At 48.9% G+C, this 20,050-nt stretch overlaps 1 protein-coding gene across 3 annotated transcripts in view; it reads right to left on the bottom strand.

Moving 5' to 3' along the window:
* Atp2b4 (ATPase plasma membrane Ca2+ transporting 4) overlaps positions 1–19,626 on the bottom strand; it is a 96,456-nt gene extending 76,830 nt beyond the window's left edge. The window contains exon 1 of one of the 3 annotated variants that reach the window (XM_051147416.1): positions 19,202–19,626. The gene's annotated coding sequence lies outside the window, so the exon portion shown is untranslated. The remainder of the gene's footprint in view (positions 1–19,201) is intronic. The other 2 variants (XM_051147414.1, XM_051147415.1) reach the window with 2 other exon arrangements.
* Between the last annotated feature and the right edge of the window lie 424 nt (positions 19,627–20,050).

Here is a 20,050-nt window from a genome sequence, read left to right on the forward strand (position 1 = left end):
GCCATGACACTTAGCATCTGTCTGGGTGGGTGAGAGTAGACTCCCAACAAAGGTTGGGTACATATCTATTGCTATTATTGTTAGAGAGGAAGTAAACATCCTTAGAAATAACATTTTGGTTTGATGCTCCCCTGGGATATGAGACTTTACTAAAGATACACCATTTACATTAAAAGAAGCCAACAAAAGCCCCTTTCCTCTTCAAAAGGTGTCTCTGCCAGTGACCGGAGCAAGAACAATCACAAATCGTGGTTTAGATGTGTAAATGGTCATATAAAAAGAAAAAAACAGGAGAGGGAAAGGGTGTCAATGGAGCAATGACTGAGACAAACACAAGGCTCATGAAAGAAAACAGAGATGGCAGTTTCTCTTATGGTACAGGAGATAGAAAACAGGGCTAAATATTCACTCTGCCACTGAGCTGCACTCCAGCTCAAGATGATTTTTTGAAGAAAACAAAACAAATAAACAAAAAGCAAACAAACAAACAAACAAAAAACCAACAGTAAAACCCCAAACCAAACCCACAAAACTAGCTAGATCAGACCACAGAATAACTGCTCAAACTCTCGAGCAATAAGCTTAAAAATAGGCAGAAGCAGGCAGATTGCTGTGAGTTCTAGGCCAGCCTGGTTTACAAAGTGAGTCCAGAACAGCCAAGGCTACACGGAGAAACCCTGTCTCAAAATTAATTAATTAATTAATTAATTGAAAATAACAGCCACTCTCCATGGCACCTGGAACCTCAGAACATTGGAGGCTGAGGCAGGAGGACGGAGAGTCCCGGTCCATCCCATCTTGGGTTATAGAGAGACCAGGTCTCAAACAAAACAAGCAAAACCCCCAAGCCAAATCAAGGCCACAAGAGAAAACCAGAGCAGGAGCGCCTACAAAGCACCAGGTACCAGAGAAGAGGCCGCAGGCAGAGTAAGACAGGACGGCCTGCTGGGTTATCCCGGTGGTGTTAGAGAGATACCGCGATGCCTGGGGCCCCAGCAGGATGACGAAGGGGCATAGTGAGAAGTAGCTATAGCTCAAACTGGGTCTGAAGTTAACCCCAAATTAGACAAGGGACTTTGGCGGCGGGGGGGGGGGGGGGGTGGTGGTGGGGGTTAGGGTATGGAAGGGGCCAGCCCGAAGGCTTCTGAAAAGCAGCTGTTGACAGGAACAGGTGGGGAGGAGGGGCGGGGCTGAGCTGGATTATCACCAGGACCTCAGTTCTCCTGAGGAGCTCACACACACACACACACTGCCATAGACCTCGGAGGGTGACCACCTAAAGGGAGCAGGGGACACGTGGTTTGGGAACTCTCAGACTCCTAGCGTGGGTCTGAAGAAGGTGAGACACTGAAAAGTGAAGTTTGCTCAAACAAGGCCTCTACCAGCCATGGTGGGCCACACCTAAAATCCCAGCGCATGGGAGGTTGGAGGCAGGAGTTCAAGCCAAGTGTGGCTTACACTGTGAGTTCCAGGTCAGGGTGGACAATAGAATAAGACTCTGCCTCAAAACAAGCAAAGAAGCAAGCAAATAAACTCCCCTAAGAGTTTTCATAATACTGCGGGAAGAACACCCAAAGTAACATCTCCTGGGGCATTGATTGGCCATGGTTTGTGTTTCACATCCCAGTTACTAAGTTCACATGAAGACACCCCCAGGCGCTGTCATCTGAAGCTGCTGAGGGAGCAAGAACAGGTTCCCAGGCAGTCACCCTATTCCATGTCCCCTTGTGTCCACTCTTCAAGGAGTTATCCCCCTCACCCCCCCTACCCGCCCACCCCAGCCCCGTTTTAAGTCTGCACGTCCAAATGGCTGGCTGAGCCCAAGCAGAAAACAAAACAGAGAGAAGCAGGCAGAGCCTTCAGCAACAGGAGAGCAGACACAGCCGGGAGAAGCTTCATGGCCATCAGAACAGGACCAGAGATACTTAGCTCCTGCTGACCGTCGCCATGGGGAAAAAGGTAGGCTGGGTATCTATCATCTGGGCTTCTGGTTTTGATGGTGGTGGTGATGGTGGTAGTGGGAAAGCAAGGAATTTGTTTCTCTGTGAAATCTTCTTACTTTTAAATTTTGGTAACCGACTATAATTAACCTGCAGGGTTGCTCGGGTAGGAGGAAGCAGAGAATTTGAGAGTTGAAATGTCCCTGAAGTATATTCAGCCCAAACTTTATTTTAGCCACGGACACACTGAGAACTGGGATGTTTTGGTGAGTTCCAGAGGCCAGAAGCAACTCAAACCACTCAAAGCCGGCTCTCTGGTCTCAAATCAGCTCCCCTCACCTAGAGCCAAGCTTCCTAGTTGATCTGTTGATCCACAAGGGGCCAAGCATTGGGATCTTGAAAAAAATCTGGCAACTAGAGGTGGTTTCTGAGCATGTAATGGCTCAGAATGAATCCAAAGTCAGGTGAACTTTTAAGGGGGTTCTGGCCAGGCGCTCGCCTGTGCCCTATGGTGGGACTTCACTGCAGCCTTGGTTCTTACGACAGAGCACAGGCACTCTGCCCCCTGTGTGATGTCCCACCGTCTGAAGCACCTGGCTGGGCTCAGATCCCTGCCTACTGTATGGCCATGGTTTAAGTATGCATACTAAGTGTCTCCCACTTATACAAGCATAATGATTTAATTACAGAGGATAAAGTTTTTGTTTTTTTTTTAACATTTCAGTATGTATCAAGTTAGTGTTTCATTTTAGCTAGGGCATGGTGGCCCTCACACCTTCAACTCCAGCAGAGGCAGAGGCAGAGGCAGAGGCAGAGGCAGAGGCAGAGGCAGGTAGATCTGATTTCTAGGCTGCTGTAGTCTACAGAGTGAGTGCCAGGACAGCCAGGGAGACCATCTCAGTACAGAGAGACTCTCTGTCTGAAAAACAAAACCAAACCAAACCGAATGTTTTCTTTTACTTTGCTTTTGACACAGGGTCTCTCTATGATGAAGCTCTGGCTGTTCTGACACTGGAACGGGCTGGCCTCAATCTCACAGGATTTTGATTTTTAAAATTTCTGTTTGACTTGCTGGCTTGAGTTCCATTTATGAAGAAAACAAAACAAAGCAACACTGTGTGGGCCAATGAGATGGCTCAGCATGTAAGGGCACTTGCTGCCAAGCCTGATTGATGGCCTGAGTTTGATCACACATGGAGGGAAAAGAACGACTGCCTCAAGTTGACATGCTCATGTTGTGGCAAGAGAGTCTCTCCCAACCAACACCCCACCCTCTGCCATGTCTTCAGAACAGGTTCAAAATACACAAATGAGTAAGTGTTAAAAAAAAAACAGTTAAGCTGAAATTTTGTTGTGCTTAAGAAGAATCTACAACAATTTCTGAAATGCCTGTAAACATGCTTCTGCCATTTTGTACTTTGCATTATTTATTTATTTATTTATTTATTTTTGGTTTTTCAAGACAAGGCTTCTCTTTGTAGCCTTGGCTCTCCTAGACTCACTTTGTAGACCAGGCTGGCCTTGAACTGACAGCGATCCGCCTGCCTCTGCCTCCCAAGTGCTGGGATTAAAGGCGTGTGCCACCACGCCCGGCTCTACTTTGTATTTATAAGAGCAGCAGTCTCAGAATTGACAATTATAAAATCAAAATATTAGTCAATTCTGAAAACCATTGAAGATGTTTTATGTTCTCTGGTGTCAAATCAGCAGCCAGTATTTAATTCTTTGTCTAAAAATAAACAGGCAAAAAAAAAAAAAAAAAAAAAAAAAAAAAAAAAAGCAGGCACGTCTGATTAGCACGCAAAATTGCTTTTGCTTTTCATATATGGTAAAATTATATGTGTACCAACCAAAGAGTTGTTTTTAAAATAACTTTATTTATCATTTATTATCAGTGAATGTTTGATTTGTATACTTATTGTATATACTTATATACTTGGTCTCCTGTGAAGATTTCTTGGTCAAAGGGGGTCATAATTAGAAAAAGTTTAAGCAGCATTACTCTAGACCACCTTGTCTAGAGTAATTAATTATTCAGGCATGGGCGATGAGCTACTGAGCACGGATGCTGGCTCTGGAAAGGAAATGGGTAAATTTACTATGGTTTTGACTTGATTTTAAAGAACAGCTTTATTTGTCCATCCATCCATCCATCCATCCATCCTTCACTGATCACACAATGGCACACACTGAGGCAATGTCTGTGCTGCAGTTAATACTGGCTACACAGAGATGACTAAAGCATCACTCCTCCTTTTAAGTAGCGCACAGGCTAGCTAGTGGGCTTGCTGGGAATGCTGTACCACAGCAACCACACTGCAGTAGCACCTGAACTCTCAGCTAAGATTCCCACCCGCATCTGTGATTCACTCCCTCTGAAAGCATGTCCCAGCGCCAGATGCTACCCTCATGGACTGAGAGAGGACTGTAGACTCTTCTCTACCCAGAGCCCAGATCCCTGGACCAATCCACAGGAAGGGTGAGCAAGATGCACTCCATGCCAAGCCCCTTCCAGGGCAAGGAAAGCAAAAGTGGCTCATGCATTGCCTTGACCCAGCAGCCGATGCATCCCAGCTGAAATCTCTGTGAGTGTACACTAGAGAAAGCAAAGGAGAGTCCAGCCTGGACTCTCCCGCCTGCTTATCCAGTGGTCTGCTCAATTCCAGTTGCAGCTGGCAGTTGACCTGGGTGACCAAATAGTGATGGTTCCCTTGGGTCACCCAGCCTGACTCCCTCTGCAGACAAGAGTTTTCCCAGTATCGTCTCTCTCTCTTTTTTTTTCCCCCAACAAGAGGAATTCAGGGCAAGAACAAACAGCAAAATGGCTGAACTGCCTCACCTTCAGCTCTGCCTTATCTTGTCGGGATCCCTGCTGCTCAAGCATCAAGAAAAATCCTAGTTCTGGCCTCAAGAAGCGAAGCTATGACTTGGAAAAAAACAGAGCTCCTGGACCACTCCCGAGAAGAGCTTTGCTGGAGAGCTGCAGGTCGGGGAACGGCTTAGTTAGTGGGAGAGAGTGGACGATGACAGATGCCTGGGTAGTTGGAGAAGGGAGGGATACAGGGATGGAACAGCGATCCACGACCTTACTCAGGGGCCATGTATCAGATATCCTGCATATCAGATATTTACATTATGATTTATAACAGTGGCAAAATTAGTTATAAAGCAGCAATGAAAATAATTCTATGGTTGGTGGTCACCACAGCACGAGGGACTGCATCAAAGGGTCGCAGCATTAGGAAGGATTGAGGACCGCTGCAATAGAAGATGGAAAGCTAACATTTGTTGTGCACCTACTATGGGCCACTCATTGATTTACACGCGGTCACAGAACCGGCCAGACAAACGTGACCCCAGTTCCACCTGACTCCCTAAACCTGTGCTCTCATGCAGAAATCATTTGCTGGGATCAATACAGCTTGGGTGATCTGGGACACAGGAATTGTGGTAGAGAAAATCATTAAAGGGGAATAAAGGATTTGGCCAACTCTGGCCTTTGGGCTGAAAGCCCAGTGGAAATCAGCATCCTTCCCCTCTCCACATAGGACCTCTCTAACCTATTCCTAGTCCTGGTAAATGGACTTTTCAGTGTTAGGGGAAATCTCCCTTCTCTCGTTTTCCACATACAACTGGCATCCTAGGTTAGAGGCATCAAACAGGAAACAGTGATCTAAGGCACACTTTCATCCCCATAGTGAAACATGGTTCCTAACGTTTCCCCATAAAACTTAGGCACTCCACAGGACTGCTCCTCCAATTTCAGGAGCCATCTCCGAGGTTTAGAAAATAAACCCGTTTCTTCTGATCTTGAGGAATTCAGAGGTCAAAAGCTTCCCAAAGGAAAGCTATACAGGATTTCCCACCACCTATAATTTTGGTTTTTTTATTGTTGTGTGGTAGGTAGACAAAGCCTATGCATCTCTCCTGTCATAGAGCTCCACCGCAGCCCTGTTGCAGTCTTTTACTGAGTTCTTGCCACATGGTGGAAGACATCACTGAACGAAAATGGCTAAGATCTTTGTCCTAATGGAACATACACCCCGGGAGAGTCAGGGCTGAGGATGTGCCTCAGTGGCATGCAGCACCTGCCTACTGTGGACAAGACCCTGGGCTCAATCCCCAGTATCCGAGAGCCTAGGGAAAGAAACCAGAAACACTCCAAGAGAACCAAGACTCCAATGACTTCATTCAACAGGCAGCCCTGGGTAGGAAGGGCACAGGGTGTATGTCAGACAGGCCTGGGCTGAAGATCAGTCCTAACGTTAACCAGCCAGACGGCCTCTGGATAAGACAGGACTGGGTAGCCATGCCCGACGGGGCTCCACACCTTCCAGAAGGCCACAGATGATGGGAGGACATCAGAGCTCAGCTGGAACCAGCATCTTCTGGCATTTGGACCGAGAGCCTGGGCTAATTTATTTAGAGATCTGGGCTGAGCCTGCTGCTTAAGCTTTGTGCAGGTGAACAAGGGAGAGGAGGAGGGAGCCTCTGTGAAAGGAATACTCCAAGGTCCAGGGAGAAGGCCCAGCTTTGTCAGCGGTACCCTGCCACACGCAAGCCCTGCAACATTTCCCCATATCTTTCAATAAAAAGCCCCATCTATCCTCTTCCCCCCTGCTCTTTTGAGTGGGCTTCTGTTCCCACAACCAGATGCTGGAAGTCAAATCCTATACCTGTCTCAGAAGGTGGTTGTTGTGACATAATTTGAAAGCAGCTGGTGCTTAGTTGACATTCAATAGATGCTGTCACGTTCCTCCATGCTCTTGTCAACTACTCAGTCACTCAGACATAGAAAGAGGAAGCCCCTGAGTACGCCAGACTAAGGTCGCTTCTCAGCCAGTTCGTTTTTAGAAATATCTTCATTAAACTGTAAAGTGGAGACTCTGCCGTTGATCTCTTTGTAAGGTGGGGAGTGTTGCGTGAGATGTTCCAGGTTAGATACCGAACACACAATTAATAAGTTAGCTTGGATTATTGTGCTGTTATTTAAGATGCAACACATGTTGCTTTAGCCTATGTCTAGGCAAGGGCAGAGGACACAATGACAGCAGCACAAGAAAGACGCTGGGGGCAGGGGTGGGAGGGTGGGGGAGGAGAGGAGCCCGCAGGACAGAGAGCTGGGCAGTGGAGAGAAGCGGGTGAAATGGAGAGGGAGGAGCGAATACAGCAAGCCTCACAGACACCCAGCACTCTCCCATTTGCACAATGTTCTTCGCCATACCTAACTTGGCCGTCGCAACGCTACAGGAGGGAAGGCGGCATATATGTTTTCTAGAGGCTCAGTAAACTTGTGTCCAGTGTGTGCCATCTGAGGCTGAGTCTGCCGCCTCTGCAAAGCGGGGTGGAGGGGCTGAAGGGCGTAGGAAGGGCTAGAGAAGAAACAGAGGGTTTCCTGTATCTTTATTGTTTTATTCCTAGGTACCACTTGGATCCTGTCTGGGTATCCAGACAGGGTATCCTTTGCCTCCATCTAAGCAGGGGGCTCTGGTTGTACACTGGCATGTGAAATCAGGTGAGGCTGAGATGCCACCAGAGGACTGAATCCACCAGACTGGACAGACACCCAGTTTTAGCACAATCCTTTGCTCCAGTGCTGCTTCTTCAATCAGGGGGCAGAAGCAAGCCCTCTGCCCTAAAGGCAAGGGCTGCCAGCAATGGTGTCTTCACATCCCTCCCAGCTCGGAGGTTCCTTACCTTCTAGAAGTCCCTTCTAGAGAAACAAAGGTGAATTCCCTGGACTACTGCCACAGTCAGGGCTTTCTGCAGGTTCCTGGCTCAGAAAAAGCTTCTGTGAGCTTCACATCAGCACTCTGGGTCCTCTCTGTCACCTGAATACCCCTTTCCCACTCCCCACATAATGGCTGGCATATGGTTTGCACTCACTTCCTGTTTGTTCAATGAATGAATAGGTGCAGAAGCAAATGAGCAACAGATTAGTTCCACCCACAAAACTAGTGTACGCTGTCATGTTATAGTGACCCTGCTTGTTGGCTCTTAGATCCCCAAATCAGAGGTCCCAGGCTAATCTGGCTTTATCAGCTGCCTTGGGAGAAGTAAAGATGCATAGCTTCCTCTCTGCTCCTATTTCAGGGAGTCCACGACAAGGAAAAGGCAGGCCCTGGGACACCTAGGCAGATAAGGAAGGGCCCACTCATGCCCTACCATGACTTCTGCTTTCCCTCAAAATGGTCCTGCCTCTTCCAGCCCAAGGCCCCCACTATATGCAGAGCTGTGAAGGAGAGAGCCTGGCTCCATTAGCAGCTACGCGGATGAGGGTGGTGCTCCCAAGAGCACTGCTCTGCATTTTCCTTAGTGCTAATGACCCTGACTATCAATAGCACAGCAGCTTCATGGTTGCTAGCATCCTTCGTTCAAAGAGCTCCTAGCACATGACCTGGTGGTGCAGCACATCCTCCTCCAACGTACGGGAATAATCCTATTAGATTCTGGGACCAGGAGGTCCAGTGTTGAACAGCGTCACACAGTGATGATGATGATATTGGGGCTGAGCAGACTTGGAAGGGAAAGAACTGGGTTTTGACCCTAGCTTTGCCTCAAATGAGTCCGGTACCCTTGGGGTAAGCCTCTGGGTTCCTTTTTCTCCTTTGTTGAAGGAGACTGTTTCCTTAACTCCATTCACCTCACAGGCTCTGGCTCAATAAACCAAGCTGCTTCCCAGCCCCAAGCCAGTTGACCCACCTCTCTGTACAAGGTCAGACAGCTCCTGGAACTGTGGATGCCAGCTGTGTCTGTCCTCGCATCCCAACAGATGTCCTCCGAGTGCTCCCCCACAAGGAAGGCTGTAGTACAGACAGCAAGGGTGGAAACATCAAAACCATCCTAATGGTCCCCAGCACCAGGGGAGCAGGTAGACAGCAGTGCTGTTGAGGCCAGATGTCATCCTGCCTGCGACAGCTGCTGGCTCAGACAAGGCTGGAGATGTGCCAGCAGGTGGGCGTAGACAGCCTCCCTCACCTGCTGAAATGGCCCGCCTCTCCAGCTCTCAGTGTCTGCAGTCCGGATGCAGCCTCACAGACCTTCCTCTAGCTATGCCCTGCCTCCCTGCACCCTGCTCCTACCCGTCCTTTCTACTCCCTCAGAGCCTGTCTAGCAACAGCCTCCCCCAAGAATTATTTTCAGTTGAGACAGGTCTGGCGACACAGGCCTGTGATCCCAGCTACTTTTTAGGCTTAGTCAGGAGGGTTGAAAGTTCAAAGTCAGCCTGGGCTACAGGACAACTTGGTTAAGGTACTGAGACCACCCCCACCCCCATCTCAGAGGAAAAGATGGGCAGGGTAAATAGCAGGCTTGCTGAGGCACTAGGTTCAATCTCTGGGCTACAGAGTAAACTCAAGGACAATTTGGTCAACTTACTGAGACCCTGCCTCAAAGTAAAAGGTGGGCAGAGGATGTATAGCTCAGTGGTAGCATGCTTGCCGAGGCTCCAGCTTCATTTTCTAGTACCACACACACAAAAAAAAGGCTACTTAGGCATGGTGACACTTGTAATCCTAGCACATGAGATGCTGAGGCAGGAGGATAGCTGTGAGTTCTAGGCTAATCTGGGGCCCCTGTGAGTTTGTGTCCTCAGCAAGGGAGAAGGGTAGTTTGTTTCTGTTTCCTTGAAGTTTCTTCCATCCTCAAGTAGTGTCAAGGCAGGTAGTAGGGACATGGGGACAGTCTTGTGACGACGGATGGCAATTTATTCTCTCCATAGGCAGCTGGTTTAGCCATTTCCAAGAAGGTTAACGTAAGGATTTCAGTGGAAGTTTGGACAAAGACATGGCCAAAATGTGAACCACCCCCAAGGGCTAAAATCTGTCCTGAGAGAAGGCAAGCTGGCCTAGCAAGTGGCAGCTTACCCAATTTTTGCCAACCCCACCATCTCACAGCACTAACTGTACAATCCTTGATTTCCAACATTCAACACTAATTATTTAGGCTGAACCATAGGAAACTACCTTTTGTAGATCAAAGTGTTTGCACATTGGTAACTTCCTATGGTTCAGTCTAATGGGTCTCTTGGGATTTGTGGCCCCTACAAGACAGTAAATCCCTAAAGACTTGGGTTTCTCTACCTTGAGTCAGCATTAGAGGTAGACATGGTGTAGCCATCGCTGGGTGTAGTGGTTTGAGTGAGAATGGCCCTCATGGGCTCATAGATTTGAATGCTTAATCACCAGGTCTTGGAACTCTTGGATAGGATTAGAAGGATTAGGAGGCAGGGCCTTGTTGAGGAATTGTGTCACTGGGGGTGGGCTTGGAAGGTCTCTCTTGACCTGAGGATCAGGATGTGGCTCTCAGTTACTGACCAGCACCACACGTGTCACCATGCTCCCTGGCATGACGATAATGGACTAAGCCTCTGAAACTGTACTCAAGCCCCTAATCAAATGCTTTCTTTTATAAGAGTTGCCTTGGTCGTGGTGTCTCTTCACAGCAATAGAACAGTAATTAAGGCACTAGGAAGTATTAATACTAAGTCCTCACTAACTGAAGTTGTCAAAGTGGGGAACCTAAAACCTGTCTTACGTCTAATTCCAAGGAGGGCAGTAAAAAGGCAGAGCCTACCTGCTTTCCTCTCTTCTGGTCATCTCAAGTAGACGTCAGGCGTGAGCCGCAGGCTGGAGCATCTAGATTCTGAGTGTCTATGCTTGGTTTCATGCACACTTGGTACAGTGAGGGAGATGAAGGCTCAGAGAGATGGTTGCCACAGCCAAGGTCATAGATGCAGCATGCAATTACTAGGCCTCTGACTCCTAATTCCGTGCTCCTCTGGCAGGCACAATGGCTCCCTGCTCCTGTGAAGGACCGGGTTCAGTTCCCAACACCCGTATCAGATGGCTGACACTCTTAGCCAATTAAACACATCTCCCTAAAGACTTGGGCTTCTCTACCTTTAGTCAGTGTTAGAGGTAGGTATAGTGCAGTCCTATATGAAAAGAGCTCTGAGTCACATCAGGCCTAGCAAGGGGTTTCCAGGGAGAGAAAGATGAGCAATGCTTGAAACTGGATCTCTTTTCAGAGCCAGGACCAGGCTGGGGAGGTGAGAGGAGGGCACTGACAGTGCAATCAAGTAGACTGTCCCCAGCAAGGCAGCATCTGGAAGGCCTTGCTTAGCCCAGTCACCAAGGCTGTGAGCTGTAGGCTGCATGTGCTTAGGGGAGGTAGGGGAAGGAGCCTAGGAATCTATGGCCCTTTCTGCTATTCAGGTCTCTATCTTAGACTGTTAAATATACCAAGCCTGAAATGTTGAAGGAGGAGGAGGAGGTGGAGGAGAAGAAGATGATGATGAAGACAAAGAAGATGAGGAGGAGGAGGAAGAGGGAGGACAAAAACAAAAATGAAAAATCAAACCACTAACTTCCTATGGTTCAATCTAATGGGTCCTCATGCCTCTTGCACACACCAAGTATCTTGTCAGGACCCTCCCCCTTTATGTTTTCATGGCTTCCTTCCTTCCTTCCTTCCTTCCTTCCTTCCTTCCTTCCTAAGAGTCTTGGCTGCTATTCAGCATGTCTCCCCATTTAGATGTCTCTCTTTCATCTCTTTGACACTAGATCTGGCTAACCAGTTTTGACCGGACCACAGAGTATGGTTGAAATTCCTAATGAAAGGCTTGGGGAAGCTTTCCTGTCTGGCGGGACAGGGATCCTCACTACTGAGAATATCTGATTACTTATTAAGGTTACAAGTGTATGGTCTTGTCAAAGACAGACCCCCCCCACCCCACCCCCGGGGAAGAGCAATCTGTGAAGTGATCAGTTGTCCTGTGATCTGAATGCTGCTGTGTGCCCCCCCCCACCCCCCGAAGTTAAATCCTCAAAAGTGATGCCGTGAGACAATCAAGAGGGCAGGAGCCTGGTGAATAGGGTTAGTGTCTTCCTAAGAGACACAAGGGAGCTTAATCATCTCTGCTCCCGCCCCAGCTCCTGAGGATAAGAAGAGAAATGGGCCTAATCAGGAAACAAGCCTCATCTGACTCTGGGTTTGCTGGTGTCTGATCTTAGACTTCTGACTTTCAGAAATGTGAAAAAAAAGCAATGACTGTTAAGCCAGTCATTCTGCAATGCATGCTGGGACCAACCTTTTATCTCGGTACTCGTCCCTCCCTGCTTAATAACTTTTACCATCTATTAATGAGCCTAGCCTGAATCAGCTTATTGTTGGGGGAAATTCCGTAGGAAAGGGCAGGTTAGGAGCTATTGGCTAAGAGATGCCAAGTTTCAGTTAGTCTTTTTGATCTGTTGTCTAGCTAAACTACTAAGAGAATAGACTTTGAATGCTCACACTATAACACTGAAAAGATAAGTGTGTGGTCCTGGACATGTTAGTCATCTTAATTTACTCATTCCATAGTATAGATCAAGATATCATATTATTTCCATATATAATTATTTTTCAATTAAAAATCAAATTTAAGGGCAGGCATGGTGGCACATATTTTTAATCCCAGTACTCAGGAAGCAGAGGCAGGGGAATCTCTGTGAGTTTGAGGTCTCAAATAATAAATAAATAAATAAATAAATTTTAAACAATTCAGACTGGCCACGAACTCACCACCTGTGGTGATTTGAATAGGAGCATCCCCTATAGACTCCTATGTTTGAATGCTTGTCACCAAAGGAGTGGCACTATATGGAGGTGTGGCCTTGGTGGACAAAGTGTGTCACCGTGGGGGTGGGCTTTGAGGTCTCAGATGCTTAAGGTAGGCCCAGTATGGCTCTCTCTTCCTGCTTCCTTCTTCTCTTCCTCCCTTTCGCGGTTACCAGGCAGGCCTTCATCTTGTCATCCTCCTGCCTCAACTTCCCAGACAGCCACCAGGCCATGCTAAGTTGAAATGCAGAGTTCCTTCACTTTAGCATCTGGTTAGGTGGCATTTCTGTTAAGTTTCCCCTTCCTTTCTTTCCTGCCCCATTCAGCTGTTTGGTAGGGCCCCTGGAGTCCTTTTTACTGTAGAGGTTACTTCTCTCTCTCTCTCTCTCTCCTTTCCCAGGGTCTCACACTCTTGGGGAAGCCCCTGTACTCAGGCTCCCGTGTTCTATGACACGAGCGTGCTCCGGCTTCTTGGTACAGCATAGTTCACCGTCCTTGTCCAGTCTCAGACCTGATAACAGCCAAGCGATGTTGGCTTCTAATAGGGGAAATGGTACCTAGAAATAAAAAAAAAACCAGGGGCTAACCAGATGGCTCAGCAGGTGAGGGTGCTTGCTGTACAAGACGGGCAAGTTGAATCCCATCCTTGGACTCCACAAAGTTGGTCTCTGACCACCTTCTCAAGCATGCACCCTACACACACACACACACACACACACACACACACACACACACACACACACACACAAAATGCATAAGTAAAATATCCAGGCACTGGATGCAGCTTTTGGTGGGCAGACCAGTTAAAACAGATAAAGAAGCAAACCCTCCTGGGCTTCCTCCCCTCTGCACCCGTTCTTCTCAGACCCTGCCTTGTAGACAGCTGAGTTCCAAGCACAGACACTCATCTCCTCTGCCCTGCGACAAACAAAACTGCTTTCTATTCGGGACAACAATGCCATGAATGGCGACATATCTATGAAGGAAAGCCCAAAGCTTCTCTCAGTTCTCAGAGTAGATATTCTACCAAGACTAGAGATCAGAGTGCTAAGACTGAAGAATAACTGAATGAGCCAGCTGTAGTGGCGCATGCCTGCACTTGGGAGGGAGGACCAGGCAGGATTGCTACAAGTTCTTAACCTTGCCCCCCCCAAAAACCCCCAACCAAACAAAACACAAAAACAAACACAAAACTAAAAATTTTTACTTAAATTAATCTCTTTGTAATAAAATTGTTACTCTATAGTCAGTGTTTCTGTTGTAGTCAGATTTAGGTTGCCTTTTTTTAAAACTGCAATTTAATCATTAACTATGTAAGTATTTAATCAAAACTGAAAAAGCATAAGCAAAGAAGTCTCATTCCCAGCCTGTCACCTCGTCTGGCTCCTATAGGAGACCATTTTATTATTTCCAATGTATTATTTGTGTGTGCATGCACATATGCACAAGTATACACACACACACACACACACACACACACACACATCTTTCTGGTTTTGGAGAAGAGGTTTTCTTATGTCCCTCGGGCTGGCCTCTAATTCATAGCACTTCTCCTGCCTTAAGCGTGCAAGTGCTGGGATGACAGGTATGTACCAGCACGCCCAGTGTTAGCTGTGTCCTTAAGAATGGGTAGCAGGACAGGCTTCAAGTGTTTCTATTATGAATGCACCTTAACTCACATCTTCCTTTACTCACGGATAGGCATTTTTGGGATAAAAACTTGGGCTGCTGTGTAAATGTGTACGTATCCTGTAGGATACTGCAAGCATCCCCTCTAGGAACTCCCAACATTGATGCTGCAAACTAGCCAGAGCTCACTGTGAGCACCCTGGGCTGAAACACTTTGACCCCAGCCAGAGACCTGGACCTGTCTAGCAGTAAGCACCCGCCTCAGCCCCGGTGCCCATCCTAAGTGAAGGCAGGCAGGAAGATGGTGGCCTCACCAATGCCATTCCAGTTCATTTGCACCAACTGTTGGGATCCGTGGATGAAACCCGGCTAAGCCAGGAGAAAAGGGCTGAGGCTGACACTTCAGCCTGAGAGAAGACAGAGTGAGAACAGTGCCAGGAGAGAGGGAGGGACCCAAACCCTCCGTTAGCATTCCCTTTTCTCTCTCGTCAGTTCTCTTCTGTCCCTGCTCCATACTGACCAACAGACACTTCTCTGACCAGAAGCCATTGGCTCTGACTCATCATAGGGCCTTCCTGATTTTTCTCTTGTACCCAAGTTGCTGTGGGCTGAAGCGATTAAGGAGGGGGTGTAAGAGAGCCCTTGTCATTTCTGTCTGAACACGTGCAGAGGAAATAAGCCAGTGGAACAAGAGCGGCTCATCATAGGAAAAGAGGAGACAAAGAGATGCCGAGAGAGGAAACAGTATGAAACATTCCACACAGCTCTCTTGGACTTTAGCCCTGGGGCACACTCACTTGTATGACCTACAGAAAAGGGGAAATTATGGGAGTCATTATGGAAAACATCACGCAGGTTCCTCAAGCCAGTAAAAATAGAGATGGAGTGGAGGCCAGCGGTTAAGCCCTGCTTGAGGCTCTAGGTTTGATTCCTAGCACCACACACACAGACTTAAAAACAGAACTGCCATATGACCGAGCAATCCCCCAGCTGGGTACATATGCAAAGGAAAGAAATCAAATATGAAGAAGAGATATCTGTCAGCTATGTTTTTTGAAACACTATTCAAAACGGCCCAAATTGGTATTTCCTTTTTACCAACTTCTGGCAAAGAAAACGTGGCACAGGTATATACTATGGTATCAGCCATGAAGAGAACGGAAATCCGCCATTCGCAGCCACACACAAAGGAACTGGAGGACACCGCATTAAGCGAAACTAGCCAGGCGCAGCAAGGCAAACGCAGGCGACCTCGTGCGGAATCTGGAAAAGGTGATTTTACAGAGTTGAGAGTGGAATGGTGGTTGCCAGGCTGGAGAGGAGGGATGAGGACAGGAAGATGGTCACCACCTAGCTGGAGTTAGGGAGAAGGAGTAAATTCTGCTGTTCTATCAGATGATATGATGGGAGAAAACGATAGCACGCTGCTCACTTCAGACTTGAGCTGTGGGATGTGTTTGTTTGTTTGTTTGCTTTTTAGTTTTTCAAGACAGGGTTTCTCTGTGTATACATGGCTGTCCTGGATTCCCTGTGTAGACCAGGCTGGCCTCCCAACTCACAGCAATCCACTTGCCTCTGCCTCCCAAGTGCTGGCATTAAAGGCCTGCGCCACCACACCCCGCTGAATCGTGCTTTTAAACACAAGGGAATGATAAATATTTGAGATTCGAATTGAACATTATATTGTACAGATGTATATTAAAGCATGGCATCTATAAATATGTATGGTTCTGTGCCAGTTTAAAACAATGGCCATATCATATATTTTCTGGAGAGGAAAAAAGTGGAGAAATTATGTTAGCCCAGTTAGATTGCAACAAGAGGGTGCCTGCCCCATCCTATCCTCTTCACTCCTGCTTCCCCTCTGGCCACAGGGATGAGAGGCAGCAAAGCCCTCCTATGAGCAGGCAAGGGGGCGAGGTGCGTGGTATGCCCGGGAGTCACAGGAAGGGAAGGAACACAGATGGCCTGGCAGATATCCTTCCAGGGAAGGGCAGGCTCAGAGTAAGTCTTTTACCTGTAAAGTAGCATCAAATATGCTTCCTAGGATCCTAGGCACCCCAGAAAAATATGTATCTCTCACTTCCTTCCAAAGTTCCATGGATCTTAATGTGGGCGATGAGGCCCAGAGTGCTGAATCAAGAGCAAAGGATCATGGGTACGGAGAGGAATCAGCTTAATGGCCTCAGGTGGCAGTCTGAGCTGCTGATAGTTGGTAGCAGGGCAGCCTCAGTCCCTCTCCCTCTCCAGAGCTTATAGGAAGTGAAAGTGGGATGGAAGTGAGGCTCCCCACAGACCACATGGCTTCTCCCAGAACCTAGTCTTGGGAAGACTCTGACTAATCTAGTTTGGCCCCCTCACTTAGTGCCCTCATTTTGATCTTCTTCCAACATCCAAGACCATAGCTGTATGGCAAATCTGACTCAGCCACTCCCTCCCACCATTTCTGTGGTGAGCAGGGTTCCCAGAGCAAGGAGAACCCTATTCCTGCCCCTCCTCATGCAATCGACTATGGGGGGTGAGGCTTGGGGGGGGTGCTAATACTCCATCCTTTGAGACTAGCAAGATGGGTCTGTGGATAAGGTCTCTTGCAGTGACGTCTCTGAATACCTGAGTTTGGGTTCCATAGACCTACATGGTAGGAGAGAACTTGGTGTCCTCTGGCCTCCAGATGTGCCCCCACCCGGATTTTTTTTTTTAATTAAGCTGCCCTTTTCTTCTTATAAGTGTTGACCTCCAGATGCCCTTCCAGGTGTTTGTTTGTTTAATTAAACTGCCCTTTTTTTCTCATAAGTGTGGACCCTCTATACATCCCAACACCGTGTTAGAAGCTGGGGATGTGACGGGTGAGGCAAGCTAAGCTCCTCCGACTTGACCTTGGATCCAGGGACACAGAGATGGAAAATAGAAGGGGAAGGGACTGAGGCACCGGCGGGGACTGGAAGGCAAGAAGCCTCTACTCCTTCTAAGCCCTTTCTCCTTTGAGTACTCAGACCAGGGCAGAGCCAGCCAGAAGGGTGGAGCCTGGCTGCTGGGAGGCTGACAATAGGGCGGGTCACAGAGGCAGCTGGAGGGGAGGGGGCCCAGATTCTGCTGCAGTGTTCCCAGCCCTGTGGGGCTCACGTCACAGCTGGGGGAGAGCCTGGGCACAGCTGGGCTGAAAAGTAGTCCAGTGTCCAACCCCTCCCGGGTCCCCTACCCCGAGGCTGTCCAAGACCCAGGACTCAAAGGCCACTAGAGCAGGCACCTCACACAACAGCCACCCTTCCCCGTCTACCAGCATCTTTCCCCTAGGATTCCCTCCCCCCCACCTCCTCTCCCTCCCCGCTTCCTATAGAATAAGGGCACCAACTCAGAATACAGGTTGGGTACAGTCTGAGCCATCCCCAAACACTCCTTTCCTGGCTACCATTAAACTCTGCTTTGAGCCTCCGGCTCTGTCCCAGGGTCTCAGCGAGGCTTTTCTCATTGCCTCGGAAGGTAACTTAGCTAGTCTGCCCAAATCATCCGGCCCTCTTCTGAAATTCTTCTCTCCCCTAGGCACCATTCCACGCTGATACCAGCCTGGGGGGAAAAAAAAAAAAGCCCTGGTCTTCTTCCTTCTACATAAGAACCTAGTGCGGGGGGGGGGGGGTACTTTGGGAAAGGGTCTCTAGATGGGAAGAGCCAGGAATGGGGGAATTCAAATGGCTGGGTGGGGGTGTCAAGCATGGAGCAGGTGGATCGGAAGAGTCCCTGCCAGACACCCCAACCGGAGGAGGAGGAGGTGGCCTGCAGAACGGGAATTTGTTTTCCCTCCCTCTCCACTTCTTTCCTCTCTTGGTATCAAGGCAACTGTCTGATTCCTCACCTGACACTGCAAGCTGGCACTGGGGATCCCAGGGAGGGGGGGGCTGTGAACCCGGCAGGAGTGCCCAGAAAGGAGATGGCTCTGGTCAGGGAATCCTCCCAGGACGTATCGGGTCCCTCCTCCCATCCCCCTCCCCACACCCAGCTGGAAAAGAAGCAAACGGGCACTCTTTCTTAAGGACCAGAGCATAAGGCTCAACCCATCTCAGGGAAAGATGCCAGGTGGTCCAAGACAGGAGAGAGGAAAGTGGGGGGGGGGGCGGTGAGGGTGGCAATCCATAATGTCTATCTCTTAATCGATCTGTTTTAAGGACCCTCTCAAGGTGCCAGAGGCCCAAGCCAGCCCCACAGCTTTGGGCTTTAAACCAAAAACTTTTCAAGTCCTTTCTCTTTCATTCCCTGTGGAGGCAGAGACGCGTGGGGCGGTGCCCTCGGAGACACTCACTCTTACAGTTGGTTCTGGACGCTTACACTCAAACAACAGCAGAGCGAGGGAACTCCCAGCTTTTTCCACAGCTAATTATAGACGTCAAAGTCTGAGGATGTTTTGTAAGCCTCAGAGAGAAACTGCTGAGGTTTCTATGCAAAGCCAAAGAAATTTAATTTTGTGCGCTCCTGGTTCTCACCCTCCAACTTCTAGCCTATGCCCCCCCCCCGTGTGCCCCCTTCTTGGCCCTAAGGCCTTGCTTCCCGCTGAAGATTTATTTGGTTCTATTTTTCCCATCTCTCTTTGGGGCTTTCGAGAAAGGGAACAGACGCGGAAAATATTTTTTTTTTTTTTTTCTGCAACAGTTTTCCATTCTAAGGCTGGTTCCCAAGCCGAGGGGGAGGGCAGGAGCGGAAGGGGGTCGGCTGGAATAAATACTTGTTCCAGAAGCTTAATTCGGGTGCGAAAAAGGCAGCCCCTCCATTCCTCTACCCATCCCATGATCCAGAGGAAAACGCAAAGAAATCACTTGTTTGATTATGTGATTCTTCAGAACACAGGGAAGAAATTCAGTGTCAGAAAGATCGTTCGCATTTTCTCCCCGCTCCCCGCCCTCCTCTCTCTCTCTCATTCCGTCACCCCACCCCTCCCAGAATTTGCTAGCATGAGGAAATTCGGGTACTTTGAGAAGCCATTGAGAGGAAAGAAAGAAACAAAGTTTGTAAATCCCGAGTCAATTCATTCTCTGCAAGCCTACCTCTCTTTCTAGCAAAGATCCAGGTGTCTCCGAGCGGGACTCTCCCTCCGCGTTTCCATGGACCGAATAGGGTGGGGTGACCACCCACTGCTCTCCCCGGTGTGGCAAACCACCTAGTGATGCTGGCTTTGCGCACTGGCCTTTTAGCTACAGCACGGGGGGGAGTGGGCTGGGTCTTCTTCCTCAGCCCTTCCACGCAAAAGACCTTCTTGGAAGAAAATGGGTGCAGGGAGCTGGGCGGGTGTCTGACCTCCTGTGTCTTCGGAGGGATGGTCCCCCAGGAAGTTCGTGCCCCTACCCCACCCCCAACCTAAGACCGGCTCAACAGCAAGAGCTGTCTTAAGAAAATGCTTGTCATGGCAACAGCTCCAGCCAACTCCGGCCAGACTAGGGCTCCCCAGCTCTCCCTAGGCAGAGCGGGAGGAGAAAGGGGCGGAGCGAGAGCCTGCGGGGGTGGGGCTTGGCGGGAGGCCAGAGCATTGCTCAGCTCTTAAGGTGGTCCGAGTGCTAGGCGCGGCGGGATGATGCTACTTGGTCGGTCTTAAGGCGGAATGAGGAAGGCTAGGGGGAATCCTCTGACTTCTTAGCTTCCTCCCAGGCTGGTACTTGTTTACAGGAGAGCAGAGCAGGGGTGTGTGTGGGTGGAGGTGGGAGTGGATGTGGGCAGCGGTCTTCAACCGTTGCTGTGTGGAGGGGAAATAAAGGAAGTCTCTGCAAGCCTTTAGGTTTCCTGCAGCTGCCCCAGGCCTCTCAGTCTCATTCTGATTTAGACCCAGGACCCAGGAACCTCAGGAGGCTGTGGGCATTTGTCCTACTGACCCCATCTGAACTGAGAGTTCACTGGCAAAG

This window comes from Acomys russatus, chromosome 6 (assembly GCF_903995435.1).
Source record: "Acomys russatus chromosome 6, mAcoRus1.1, whole genome shotgun sequence".
In the NCBI taxonomy this organism is placed as follows: Eukaryota; Metazoa; Chordata; class Mammalia; order Rodentia; family Muridae; genus Acomys; species Acomys russatus.